Here is a 15,669-nt window from a genome sequence, read left to right on the forward strand (position 1 = left end):
TGATATGATCATAGAGATGAATATCTGAATTACGAGTTTGGCACAGAATTAAGACATTGTGGAAATTGTTTCACAACTAATACAGCCTGGAACACCATAGTGTGATGGTGTGTCCGAACATCATAACTGCACCCTATTGGATATGATGCATACCATGATGTCTCTTATCGAATTACCATGATAGTTTATGGGTTAGGCATTAGAGACAACCACATTCACTTTAAATAGGGCACCACGTAATTCCGATGAGAAGACACCATATGAACTATGGTTTAGAGAAACCTAAGCTGTCATTTCTTAAAAGTGAGGGGCTGCGACGCTTATGTGAAAAAGTTTCAGGCTGATAAGATCGAACCCAAAGCGGATAAATGCATCTTCATAGGACACCCAAAACAGTTGGGTATACCTCCTGTCTCAGATCCGAAAGCAATAAGGGATTGTTTCTAGAATCGGGTCCTTTCTCGAGGAAAAGTTTCTCTCGAAAGATTTGAGTGGGAGGATGGTGGAGACTTGATGAGGTTATTGAACCGTCTCTTCAACTAGTGTGTTGCAGGGCACAGGGAGTTGTTCCTGTGGCACCTACACCAATTGAAGTGGAAGCTTATGATAGTGATCATGAAACTTCAGATCAAGTCACTACCAAACCTCATGGGATGACAAGGATGCGTACTACTTCAGAGTGGTACATAATCCTGTCTTGGAAGTCATGTTGCTAGATAACAATGAACCTACGAACTATGGAGAAGCAATGGTGGGCCCGGATTCCGATAAATGGCTCGAGGCCATAAAATCCGAGAGAGGATCCATGTATGAAAACAAAGTGTAGACTTTGGCAGAACGGCTCAATGGTCGTAAGGCTGTTGAGTACAGATGGATTTTTAAAAGGAAGACGGACAATGATGGTAAATGTCACCATTAAGAAAGCTCGACTTGTCGTTAAGATGTTTCCCGACAAGTTCAAGGAGTTGACTACAGTGAGACTTTCTCACTCGTAGCGATGCTAAGAGTCCGTTGGAATTATATTAGCAGTCACTGCATTATTTATGAAATCTTGCAGATAGGATGTCAAAAACCATTGTTTCCTCACGATTTTTTGAGGAAAGGTTGTATGTGATACAACCGGAAGGTTTTGTCAATCCTGAAAGATGCTAATAAGTATGCAAAGCTCCAGCAATCCTTCTAAGGACTGGAGTAAGCATCTCGGAGTTGGAATGTATGCTTTGATGAGATGATCAAAGATTTTGGGTGTATACAAAGTTTATGAGAAACTTGTATTTCCAAAGAAGTGAGTGGGAGCACTATAGAATTTCTGATGAATATATGTTGTTGACATATTGTTGATCAGAAATGACGTAGAATTTCTAGAAAGCATATAGGGTTATTTGGAAAGTGTTTTTCAATGGAAAGCCTGGATTAAGCTACTTGAACATTGAGCATCAAGATCTATAAGGATAGATCAAAATGCTTAATGGTACTTTCAAATGAGCACATACCTTGACATGATCTTGAAGGTGTTCAAGATGGATCAGTCAAAGAAGGAGTTCTTGCCTGAGTTGTAAGGTATGAAGTTAAGACTTAAAGCTCGACCATGGCGGAAGAACGAGGAAGGACGAAAGTTGTCCCCTATGCTTTTGTCATAGGCTCTCTATAGTATGCTATGCTGTGTACCGCACCTGAAGTGTGCCTTGCCATGACTCAGTCAAGGGGTACAAGAGTGATCCAAGAATGGATCACAGGACAGCAGTCAAAGTTATCCTTAGTAACTAGTGGACTAAGGAATTTTCTCGATTATGGAGGTGGTAAAAGAGTTCGTCGTAAAGGGTTACGCCAATGCAAACTTTGACACTAATCCAGATTATTCTGAGTAGTAAACTGGATTCTTATAGTAGAATAGTTATTTGGAATAGCTCCATATAGAACGTGATAGCTACATCTGGGAGATGACATAGAGATTTGTAAAGCACACATGGATCTGAAAGATTCAGACCCATTGACTATAACATCTCTCACAAGCATAACATGATCAAACCCAGAACTCATCGAGTGTTAATCACATGGTAATGTGAACTAGATTATTGACTCTAGTAAACTCTTTGGGTGTTAGTCACATGGGGATGTGACCTTGAGTGTTAATCACATAGCGATGTGAACTGGATTATTAACTCTAGTGCAAGTGGGAGACTGTTGGAAATATGCCCTAGAGGCAATAATAAATTAGTTATTATTATATTTCCTTGTTCATGATAATCGTTTATTATCCATGCTAGAATTGTATTGATAGGAAACTCACATACATGTGTGGATACATAGACAACACCATGTCCCTAGGAAGCCTCTAGTTGACTAGCTCGTTGATCAATAGATGGTTACGGTTTCCTGACCATGGACATTGGATGTCATTGATAACGGGATCACATCATTAGAAGAATGATGTGATGGACAAGACCCAATCCTAAGCATATCACAAGATCGTGTAGTTCGCATGCTAAAGCTTTTCTAATGTCAAGTATCATTTCCTTAGACGTTGAGATTGTGCAACTCCCGGATACCGTAGGAGTGCTTTGGGTGTGCCAAACGTCACAACGTAACTGGGTGGTTATAAAGGCACACTACAGGTATCACCGAAAGTGTCTGTTGGGTTGGCACGAATCGAGACTGGGATTTGTCACTCCGTGTGACGGAGAGGTATCTCTGGGCCCACTTGGTAGGACATCATCATAATGTGCACAATGTGATCAAGGAGTTGATCACAGGATGATGTGTTACGGAACGAGTAAAGATACTTGCCGGTAACGAGATTGAACAAGGTATCGGGATACCGACGATCGAATCTCAGGCAAGTATCATACCGATAGACAAAGGGAATTGTATACGGGATTGATTAAGTCCTTGACATCGTGGTTCATCCGATGAGATCATCGTGGAACATGTGGGAGCCAACATGGGTATCCAGATCCCGCTGTTGGTTATTGACCGTAGAGTTATCTCGGTCATGTCTGCATGGTTCCCGAACCCGTAGGGTCTACACACTTAAGGTTCGATGACTCTACGGTTATAGGGAAAGTATGTACGCGGTTACCGAATGTTGTTCGGAGTCCCGGATGAGATCCCGGACGTCACGAGGAGTTCCGGAATGGTCCGGAGGTAAAGATTGGTATATAGGAAGTATGGTTTTGGCCACCGAAAGTGTTCCGGGCATCATCGGTAGTGTACCGGGACCACCGGAGGGGTCCGGGGGTCCACCAGGTGGGGCCACCAGCCTCGGAGGCCTACATGGGCCAATAGTGGGAAGGGACCAGCCCCTAGGTGGGCTAGGTCACCTCCCACCAAGGCCCAAGGTGCCTCCAAGAGGGGAAGGGGGCAAACCCTAGGGCAAATGGGCCCTAAGGCCCACCCCAGGTGCGCCTCCCCCTCTCCCCCTTGTGGCCGCCACACAGATGGGATCTGGGGGCTGCCGCCACCCCTAGGGAGGGAACCCTAGGTGGGGTCGCAGCCCCTCCCCTTCCCCTATATATATATTTGAGGTATTGGGGCTGCAACACACATGAGATCCTCTCCCTCTTGGCGCAGCCCTACCTCTCTACCTCCTTGTCTCTCGTAGTGCTTGGCGAAGCCCTGCTGGAGTCCCGCGCTCCTCCACCACCACCACGCCGTCGTGCTGCTGCTGGATGGAGTCTTCCCCAACCTCTCCTTATCCCCTTGCTGGATCAAGGCGTAGGAGACGTCACCGGGCTGTACGTGTGTTGAACACGGAGGTGCCGTCCGTTCGGCACTAGGATCATCGGTGATTTGGATCACGACGAGTACGACTCCATCAACCCCGTTCACTTGAATGCTTCCGCTTAGCTATCTACAAGGGTATGTAGATGCACTATCCTTCCCTCGTTGCTAGATTACTCCATAGATTGATCTTGGTGATGCGTAGAAAATTTTGAATTTCGGCTACGTTCCCCAACACTATCGCATAGACGTCTCTTAGTGCACGCTTCTGTTCCCTCTTGGGAATGTGGGTTGCGTATATCATGTTCACCGTCTTCACTTGTGGGGGGAACCTCTTCTGTCCTCCCGTGTTCGGCGGCCGGGGCTCTTCCTCGTCATTACTATGCAACCCCTTGTCCTTGTTTTCAGCATTTAACTTGCCGGCCTGCTTGAACACCCAGCATTCTCTGTTGGTGTGATTGGCTGGCTTATCGGGGTGCCGTGGATTTGACACGAGTGATCGAGTATGCGATCCAAGCTGGATGGGCCCGGAGTACTTCTTTTGAATGGCTTTTTTCGCTGACTGGATCTAGAGCCTCTGAATCCGGCATTGACTACCATATTGTCGGTGTTATTGCCGTTGTTTTGGCGCTTTTGTCTGTTACGACATGTTCTGCCGTTGGCATCTTTGGTATCCGAAGTGCCCGGATTCCTTGATATGTTGTTGCTGCGAGCCAGCCAGCTATCCTCGCCCGCGCAAAAGCGGGTCATGAGTGTCGTGAGGGCTGCCATACACTTCGGCTTCTCCTGGCCGAGGTGCCGGGCGAGCCACTCATCACGGATGTTATGCTTGAATGCCGCTAGGGCTTCTGCATCCGGACAGCCGACAATTTGGTTTTTCTTAGTTAGGAACCGTGTCCAGAATTGCCTGGCTGATTCCCCTTGCTGCTGAGTTATATGGCTCAAGTCATCAGCATCCGGTGGTCGCACATAAGTGCCCTGGAAGTTGTCAAGGAATGCTTCCTCCAAATCCTCCCAACTGCCGACAGAGTCTGCTGGCAAGCTATTCAGCCAATGCCGAGCTGGTCCTTTGAGTTTTAGTGGGAGGTACTTGATGGCATGTAGATCATCGCCGTGAGCCATGTGGATGTGAAGGAGGAAATCCTCAATCCATACAACGGGATCTGTTGTACCATCATGCGATTCGATATTTACAGGTTTGAAACCCTTCGAGAATTCATGATCCATAACTTCATCAGTGAAGCATAGGGGGTGTGCGGCGCCTCTGTGCCGGGCTATATCACGACGCAATTCATATGAGTCTTGTCTGCTGTATTCGGCCCTGCCGGATTTACCTTTAGTGTATCTGGCGCGACGGTCATCGTCCCGCTTTGGCGCGCGCGCCCGTGACCCGTATATCGACCTTGCATGTTTTGCCCTACTGTCCAATACGTCTCGCAAGTCCCGTGTGTTGCCCCAGGCCTTGGTATCTTTGTTTGAGTGGCGACGGGGTGCAGGCTGAACTTCAGGCTGAAACACCTCTCTAGCTCGGCCACGAGGTGGCCGGTCAGCCGCATCGTACACTGGCACTACAAGAAATATGTCAACTAGTGACCTTCTGTTAGTGACCCTGGAAGAAATTGTCATAGATCTATGACCATTTCAGACCAATTGGTTAAAAGCTGTTCGGGGGGCTCCAAACCCTAAACCATTGCGACCATTTTGGTCAGAAAGGTCGCAATTTCCTTACACGAAATGGTCATAAAGCAAACAGCGCTAGTCCGCTGCCTTATTTCTAGTTGTTAATGACCAATATAGATGGTCATAGCCTTGTAAATTGTGGTGGGTTGCGATGACTAGGCGCCATCTCATCAGTTTTGCCTATGTGTCATGTCCATGTGGCAGTTTTTTCCCTAGGTTATGAAGCAACCTATATTTCTGTCATTCCCAAAATTCCCAAAAAAATCTCATAAATTCTTTGGGTCATATCTTCGTCAAATATGTAAAAACCTTCCTTGACTAGTTCAAAAATAATTCAAAAATATTCATTTTCCAATTATGTTCACAACAACAGTTTGTGAAGGAAGTACCACTTTGACATGTCAAAATAGTATCCATTTTCTACAGTGCTTTCCTATGCCCAAATAACCATCCTCCACCAAATGCCAGCTCAATCCATTCATTATTTTGAGCCGAGCTTCAACATTCGTATTTATGTCTAGTGTGGTAGTTTGCAAAGCAAGTACCACCTAGGCTCCTCCTTTTGAGATGAAAATTTGTGAAGACGGTCTTCTTAGTAACTGATCATTCTCAGCCAAAACACACGCCCAGTAGCCATGTACATTTCCTGTACTGCTAATCAAACACTTGGCTGCTAATTCATGTTTGAGCATCGATCGGTCTCCTCATGAGAATCTTATGTTGTAATTTTCTTCCTAGCACCTACCTAGGGAGTGGCCAACCCACTAGACATTCCTAGGCTGCCCAGAACACATGGCAACGCCACGGTCACGCGGTGACCATGCGGCGGGCATGCGAGTTTACGCGCTCTAGAGTTGGAGCCATCGGCCACCGTCCAAACCTCGACGTATCGCCACCAAACCATGTATTTATGATTAAATCGGTACTTATGTAACTAGAAATGATTTTTGGAAAAAATAAATAGCAAACTATGAGGCAGCTGCAGTTCAAATTTGACCCGCTTCCAACTGAATCGGCGAAAATTTGTCTTTTTCATGAGAGGTGGATCAAAACTCTTTACACCCAACCATTTTGTCAATTTTGCATTAAATATGTCCTAGTATTTTAAAAAAATTATTTGGTCCAATGTTGCAAAAACTATTTTGGAGGTCCTTCACAAAAAAACCTCCTTTTGGGCACTCGAAAAATGGAAAATGGTTTTTTCGTCCAAAGAAAATGAAAACTTCCTTAGGCAACATTGTTTGCCATTCCAATATGCACCTTTGTGCACAATATGAGATCATTTGAACAAACTATGCCATGAATGTGGCCATAAGATTGATCATTTGGCTTGTAAGCCATTGATCTCCACACGTGATAGCTCGTTTTTGAGAACACTTTTTAAAAATAATTGCCGTATTAAAAGTTTGTTATTTTTCCTGGGAACTTGGCCACATATAATGACACAATGCGAAGGTTTCCCAATTTTTTATTTTTTTTAATTTTTTTAAGCCCATTTCAAAATGCGGTCAAAACAGCGGGTATGACCGTTCCTAGCTAGTGGTTGAATCTTGGAATTTTTTTGGCGTTTCTCTGATTAAATGGATACTTATGTACCAAGAAATGATTTTTGGAAAAATAAATATCAAACTATGAGGCAGCTGCAGTTCAAATTTGACCCGCTTCCAACTGAATCGGCGAAAATTTGTCTTTTTCACGAGAGGTGGATCAAAACTTTTTACACCCAAACCATTTTGTCCATTGTGCATTAAATATGGCCTAGTATTTTAGAAAAATATTTGGTCCAATTTTGCAACAATAATTTTGGAGGTCCTTCACAAAAAACCCTCCTTTTGGGCACTCGAAAAATGGAAAATGGTTTTTTCGTCTAAAGAAAATGAAAAGTTCCTTAGGCAACATTGTTTTTCATTCCAATATGCACCCTTGTGCACAATATGAGATCATTTTAACAAACTATGCCATGAATGTGGCCATAAGATTGATCATTTGGCTTGAAAGCCATTGATCTCCACACGTGATAGCTCGTTTTTGAGAACACTTTTTTAAAATAATTGCCGTATTACAAGTTTGTTATTTTTCCTGGGAACTTGGCCACATATAATGACACAATGCGAAGGTTTCCCAATTTTTTATTTTTTTTGAATTTTTTAAGCCCGTTTCAAAATGCGGTCAAAACGGCGGGTATGACCGTTCCTAGCTAGTGGTTGAATCTTGGAATTTTTTTGGTGTTTCTCTGATTAAATGGATACTTATGTACCTAGAAATGATTTTTGGAAAAATAAATAGCAAACTATGAGGCAGCTGCAGTTCAAATTTGACCCGCTTCTAACTGAATCGGCGAAAATTTGTCTTTTTCACGAGAGGTGGATCAAAACTTTTTACACCCAAACCATTTTGTCAATTGTGCATTAGATATGGCCTAGTATTTTAGAAAAATTATTTGGTCCAATTTTGCAAAAAATATTTTGGTGGTCCTTCACAAAAAAACCTCCTTTTGGGCACTCGAAAAATGGAAAATGGTTTTTTCGTCCAAAGAAAATGAAAACTTCCTTAGACAACATTGTTTGCCATTCCAATATGCACCCTTGTGCACAATATGAGATCATTTGAACAAACTATGCCATGAATGTGGCCATAAGATTGATCATTTAGCTTGAAAGCCATTGATCTTCACACTTGATAGCTCGTTTCTGAGAACACTTTTTTAAAATAATTGCCGTATTACAAGTTTGTTATTTTTCCTGGGAACTTGGTCACATATGATGACGCAATGCGGAGGTTTCCCAATTTTTTGATTTTTTTGAATTTTTTATGCCCGTTTCAAATTGCGGTCAAAACGGCGGGAATGACCGTTCCTAGCTAGTGGTTGAATCTTGGATTTTTTTGGTGTTTCTCTGATTAAACAGATACTTATGTACCTAGAAATGATTTTTGGAAAAAATAAATAGCAAACTATGAGGCAGCTGCAGTTCAAATTTGACCCGCTTCCAACTGAATCGGCGGAAATTTGTCTTTTTCACGAGAGGTGGATCAAAACTTTTTACACCCCAAGCATTTTGTCATTTGTGCATTAAATATGGCCTAGTATTTTAGAAAAATGATTTGGTCCAATTTTGCAACAATTATTTTGGAGGTCCTTCACAAAAAAACCTCCTTTTGGGCACTCGAAAATTGGAAAATGGTTTTTTCGTCCAAAGAAAATGAAAACTTCCTTAGGCAACATTGTTTGCCATTCCAATATGCACCCTTGTGCACAATATGAGATCATTTGAACAAACTATGCCATGAATGTGGCCATAAGATTGATCATTTGGCTTGAAAGCCATTGATCTCCACACGTGATAGCTCGTTTCTGAGAACACTTTTTTAAAATAATTGCCGTATTACAAGTTTGTTATTTTTCCTGGGAACTTGGCCACATATAATGACACAATGCAAAGGTTTCCCAATTTTTTTAATTTTTTTGAATTTTTTAAGCCCATTTCAAAATGCGGTAAAAACGGCAGGTATGACCGTTCCTAGCTAGTGGTTGAATCTTGGAATTTTTTTGGTGTTTCTCTGATTAAATGGATACTTATGTACCTAGAAATGATTTTTGGAAAAATAAATAGCAAACTATGAGGTAGCTGCAGTTCAAATTTGACCCGCTTCCAACTGAATCGGCAAAAATTTGTCTTTTTCACGACAGGTGGATCAAAACTTTTTACACCCAAACCATTTTGTCATTTGTGCATTAAATATGGCCTAGTATTTTAGAAAAAATATTTGGTCCAATTTTGCAACAATTATTTTGGAGGTCCTTCACAAAAAAACCTCCTTTTGGCCACACGAAAAATGGAAAATGGTTTTTTCGTCCAAAGAAAACGAAAACTTCCTTAGGCAACATTGTTTGCCATTCCAATATGCACCCTTGTGCACAATATGAGATCATTTGAACAAACTATGCCATGAATGTGGCCATAAGATTGATCATTTGGCTTGAAAGCCATTGATCTTCACACTTGATAGTTCGTTTCTGAGAACACTTTTTTAAAATAATTGCCGTATTACAAGTTTGTTATTTTTCCTGGGAACTTGGTCACATATGATGACGCAATGGGAAGGTTTCCCAATTTTTTATTTTTTTTGAATTTTTTATGCCCGTTTCAGAATGCGGTCAAAACGGCGGGAATGACCATTCCTAGCTAGTGGTTGAATCTTGGATTTTTTGGTGTTTCTCTAATTAAATAGATACTTATGTACCTAGAAATGATTTTTGGAAAAAATAAATATCAAACTATGAGGTAACTGCAGTTCAAATTTGACCCGCTTCCAGCTCTATCGGCAGATATTTGTCTTTTTCACGAGAGGTGGATGAAAACTTTTTACACCCCAAGCATTTTGTCATTTGTGCATTAAATATGGCCTAGTATTTTAGAAAAATGATTTGGTCCAATTTTGCAACAATTATTTTGGAGGTCCTTCACAAAAAAACCTCCTTTTGGGCACTCGAAAAATGGAAAATGGTTTTTTCATCCAAAGAAAATGAAAACTTCCTTAGGCAACATTGTTTGCCATTCCAATATGCACCCTTGTGCACAATATGAGATCATTTGAACAAACTATGCCATGAATGTGGCCATAAGATTGATCATTTGGCTTGAAAGCCATTGATCTTCACACTTGATAGCTCGTTTATGGGAACACTTTTTTAAAATAATTGCCGTATTACAAGTTTGTTATTTTTCCTGGGAACTTGGTCACATATGATGACACAATGCGAAGGTTTCCCAATTTTTTATTTTTTTTTTGAATTTTTTAAGCCCGTTTCAAAATGCGGTAAAAACGGCGGGTATGACCGTTCCTAGCTAGTGGTTGAATCTTGGAATTTTTTTGGTGTTTCTCTGATTAAATGGATACTTATGTACCTAGAAATGATTTTTGGAAAAATAAATAGCAAACTATGAGGCAGCTGCAGTTCAAATTTGACCCGCTTGCAGCTGAATCGGCGGAAATTTGTTTTTTTTCACGAGAGGTGGATCAAAACTTTTTACACCCCAAGCATTTTGTCATTTGTGCATTAAATATGTCCTAGTATTTTAGAAAAATGATTTGGTCCAATTTTGCAACAATTATTTTGGAGGTCCTTCACAAAAAAACCTCCTTTTGGGCACTCGAAAAATGGAAAATGGTTTTTTCGTCCAAAGAAAATGAAGACTTCCTTAGGCAACATTGTTTGCCATTCCAATATGCACCCTTGTGCACAATATGAGATCATTTGAACAAACTATGCCATGAATGTGGCCATAAGATTGATAATTTGGCTTGAAAGCCATTGATCTTCACACTTGATAGCTCGTTTCTGGGAACACTTTTTTAAAATAATTCCCGTATTACAAGTTTGTTATTTTTCCTGGGAACTTGGTCACATATGATGACGCAATGCGAAGGTTTCCCAATTTTTTGATTTTTTTGAATTTTTTAAGCCCGTTTCAAAATGCGGTCAAAACGGCGGGAACGACCGTTCCTAGCTAGTGGTTGAATCTTGGATTTTTTGGTGTTTCTATGATTAAATAGATACTTATGTACCTAGAAATTATTTTTGGAAAAAAATAAATAGCAAACTATGAGGCAGCTGCAGTTCAAATTTGACCCGCTTCCAGCTGAATCGGCGGAAATTTGTTTTTTTCACGAGAGGTGGATCAAAACTTTTTACACCCCAAGCATTTTGTCATTTGTGCATTAAATATGTCCTAGTATTTTAGAAAAATGATTTGGTCCAATTTTGCAACAATTATTTGGAGGTCCTTCACAAAAAAACCTCCTTTTGGGCACTCGAAAAATGGAAAATGGTTTTTTCGTCCAAAGAAAATGAAGACTTCCTTAGGCAACATTGTTTGCCATTCCAATATGCACCCTTGTGCACAATATGAGATCATTTGAACAAACTATGCCATGAATGTGGCCATAAGATTGATCATTTGGCTTGAAAGCCATTGATCTTCACACTTGATAGCTCGTTTCTGGGAACAATTTTTTAAAATAATTCTCGTATTACAAGTTTGTTATTTTTCCTGGGAACTTGGTCACATATGATGACGCAATGCGAAGGTTTCCCAATTTTTTAATTTTTTTTGAATTTTTTAAGCCCGTTTCAAAATGCGGTCAAAACGGCGAGAATGACCGTTCCTAGCTAGTGGTTGAATCTTGGATTTTTTTGGTGTTTCTTTGATTAAATAGATACTTATGTACCTAGAAATGATTTTTGGAAAAAATAAATAGCAAACTATGAGGTAGCTGTAGTTCAAATTTGACCCGCTTCCAACTGAATCAGCGGAAATTTGTCTTTTTCACCAGAGGTAGATCAAAACTTTTTACACCCCAAGAATTTTGTCATTTGTGCATTAAATATGGCCTAGTATTTTAGAAAATTGATTTGGTCCAGTTTTGCAACAATTATTTTGGAGGTCCTTCACAAAAAACCTCCTTTTGGGCACTCGAAAAATGGAAAATGGTTTTTTCGTCGAAAGAAAATGAAAACTTCCTTAGGCAACATTGTTTGCCATTCCAATATGCACCCTTGTGCACAATATGAGATCATTTGAACAAACTATGCCATGAATGTGGCCTTAAGATTGATCATTTGGCTTGAAAGCCATTGATCTCCACACGTGATAGCTCGTTTCTGAGAACACTTTTTTAAAATAATTGCCGTATTACAAGTTTGTTATTTTTCCTGGGAACTTGGCAACATATAATGACACAATGCAAAGGTTTCCCAATTTTTTTTTATTTTTTTGAATTTTTTAAGCCCATTTCAAAATGCGGTAAAAACGGCGGGTATGACCGTTCCTAGCTAGTGGTTGAATCTTGGAATTTTTTTGGTGTTTCTCTGATTAAATGGATAATTATGTACCTAGAAATGATTTTTGGAAAAATAAATAGCAAACTATGAGGCAGCTGCAGTTCAAATTTGACCCGCTTGCAGCTGAATCGGCGGAAATTTGTTTTTTTTCACGAGAGGTGGATCAAAACTTTTTACACCCCAAGCATTTTGTCATTTGTGCATTAAATATGTGCTAGTATTTTAGAAAAATGATTTGGTCCAATTTTGCAACAATTATTTTGGAGGTCCTTCACAAAAAAACCTCCTTTTGGGCACTCGAAAAATGGAAAATGGTTTTTTCGTCCAAAGAAAATGAAGACTTCCTTAGGCAACATTGTTTGCCATTCCAATATGCACCCTTGTGCACAATATGAGATCATTTGAACAAACTATGCCATGAATGTGGCCATAAGATTGATAATTTGGCTTGAAAGCCATTGATCTTCACACTTGATAGCTCGTTTCTGGGAACACTTTTTTAAAATAATTCCCGTATTACAAGTTTGTTATTTTTCCTGGGAACTTGGTCACATATGATGACGCAATGCGAAGGTTTCCCAATTTTTTTAATTTTTTTTGATTTTTTAAGCCCGTTTCAAAATGCGGTCAAAACGGCGAGAATGACCGTTCCTAGCTAGTGGTTGAATCTTGGATTTTTTTGGTGTTTCTCTGATTAAATAGATACTTATGTACCTAGAAATGATTTTTGGAAAAAATAAATAGCAAACTATGAGGCAGCTGCAGTTCAAATTTGACCCGCTTCCAGCTGAATCGGCGGAAATTTGTCTTTTTCACGAGAGGTAGATCAAAACTTTTTACACCCCAAGAATTTTGTCATTTGTGCATTAAATATGGCCTAGTATTTTAGAAAATTGATTTGGTCCAATTTTGCAACAATTATTTTGGAGGTCCTTCACAAAAAAACCTCCTTTTGGGCACTCGAAAATTGGAAAATGGTTTTTTCGTCCAAAAAAAATGAAAACTTCCTTAGGCAACATTGTTTGCCATTCCAATATGTACCCTTGTGCACAATATGAGATCATTTGAACAAACTATGCCATGAATGTGGCCATAAGATTGATCATTTGGCTTGAAAGCCATTGATCTCCACACGTGATAGCTCGTTTCTGAGAACACTTTTTTAAAATAATTGCCGTATTACAAGTTTGTTATTTTTCCTGGGAACTTGGCCACATATAATGACACAATGCAAAGGTTTCCCAATTTTTTTTTATTTTTTTGAATTTTTTAAGCCCATTTCAAAATGCGGTAAAAACGGCGGGTATGACCGTTCCTAGCTAGTGGTTGAATCTTGGAATTTTTTTGGTGTTTCTCTGATTAAATGGATACTTATGTACCTAGAAATGATTTTTGGAAAAATAAATAGCAAACTATGAGGTAGCTGCAGTTCAAATTTGACCCGCTTCCAACTGAACCGGCAAAAATTTGTCTTTTTCACGAGAGGTGGATCAAAACTTTTTACACCCAAACCATTTTGTCATTTGTGCATTAAATATGGCCTAGTATTTTAGAAAAAATATTTGGTCCAATTTTGCAACAATTATTTTGGAGGTCCTTCACAAAAAAACCTCCTTTTGGCCACACGAAAAATGGAAAATGGTTTTTTCGTCCAAAGAAAACGAAAACTTCCTTAGGCAACATTGTTTGCCATTCCAATATGCACCCTTGTGCACAATATGAGATCATTTGAACAAACTATGCCATGAATGTGGCCATAAGATTGATCATTTGGCTTGAAAGCCATTGATCTTCACACTTGATAGTTCGTTTCTGAGAACACTTTTTTAAAATACTTGCCGTATTACAAGTTTGTTATTTTTCCTGGGAACTTGGTCACATATGATGACGCAATGCGAAGGTTTCCCAATTTTTAAATTTTTTTTTGAATTTTTTATGCCCGTTTCAAAATGCGGTCAAAACGGCGGGAATGACCGTTCCTAGCTAGTGGTTGAATCTTGGATTTTTTTGGTGTTTCTCTGATTAAATAGATACTTATGTACCTAGAAATGATTTTTGGAAAAAATAAATAGCAAACTATGAGGCAGCTGCAGTTCAAATTTGACCCGCTTCCATCTGAATCGGCGGAAATTTGTCTTTTTCACGAGAGGTGGATCAAAACTTTTTACACCCCAAGAATTTTGTCATTTGTGCATTAAATTTGGCCTAGTATTTTAGAAAAATGATTTGGTACAATTTTGCAACAATTATTTTGGAGGTCCTTCACAAAAAAACCTCCTTTTGGGCACTCGACAAATGGAAAATGATTTTTTCGTCCAAAGAAAATGAAAACTTTCTTAGGCAACATTGTTTGCCATTCCAATATGCACCCTTGTGCACAATATGAGATCATTTGAACAAACTATGTCATGAATGTGGCCATAAGATTGATCATTTGGCTTGAAAGCCATGAATCTTCACACTTGATAGCTCGTTTTCGAGAACACTTTTTTAAAATAATTGCCGTATTCCAATTTTATTATTTTTCCTGGTAACTTGGTCACATATGATGACACAATGCGAAGGTTTTCCAATTTTTGGATTTTTTTGGATTTTTTATGCCCGTTTCAAAATGTAGTCAAAACAGCGGGCTTGACCGTTCCTAGCTAGTGGTTGAATCTTGTAATTTTTTTGGTGTTTCTATGATTAAATAGATACTTATGTATCTAGAAATGATTTTTGGAAAAAATAAAGAGCAAACTACGAGGTAGCTACAGTTCAAATTTGACCCGCTTCCAACTGAATAAGTGGAAATTTGTCTTTTTCACGAGAGGTGGATCAAAATTTTTTACACCCAACCATTTGGTGAATTGTGCATTAAATATGGCCTAGTATTTTATAAAAATTATTTGGTCCAATTTTGCAAGAATTATTTGGTAGGTCCTTCACAAAAAAACTTCATTTGCGGCACTCGGAAAATGGAAAATGATTTTTCCGTGCAGAGAAAATGAAAACTTCCCTAGGCAACATTTGGTCAACTGAACATTAAATATGACCTAAGATTTTATAAAATTGATGTGGCCCAAATTTGCAACAAATATTTGCTAGGTTCTTCATAAAAAATCATTTTGGGCACTCGAAAAATAATTCTCTTACAGAAAACTTATTTCTGAGAACACTTTTTTATGATATTTGCATTATTCAAAGTTTGTTATTCTTACTGAAAAGTAGGTCACACTTGGTGACACAATGCAAAGTTTTTTGATTTCTATTTGTTTTTATAAATTTTCTAGGCCGTCAAATAGCAGACATGTTTTAACATCTTATTTTCAATCGATTATGACCAATTTAAATGGTCTTAAAATCATCAAAGGGGTACTGCGTTTTGATTGGTCCAAAACCATCTCACGCGAATCATGGATTAGCACCGTCGGATGCGCCCGGAT

Source organism: Triticum dicoccoides, chromosome 2A (assembly GCF_002162155.2).
Source record: "Triticum dicoccoides isolate Atlit2015 ecotype Zavitan chromosome 2A, WEW_v2.0, whole genome shotgun sequence".
NCBI classification, from domain to species: domain Eukaryota; kingdom Viridiplantae; phylum Streptophyta; class Magnoliopsida; order Poales; family Poaceae; genus Triticum; species Triticum dicoccoides.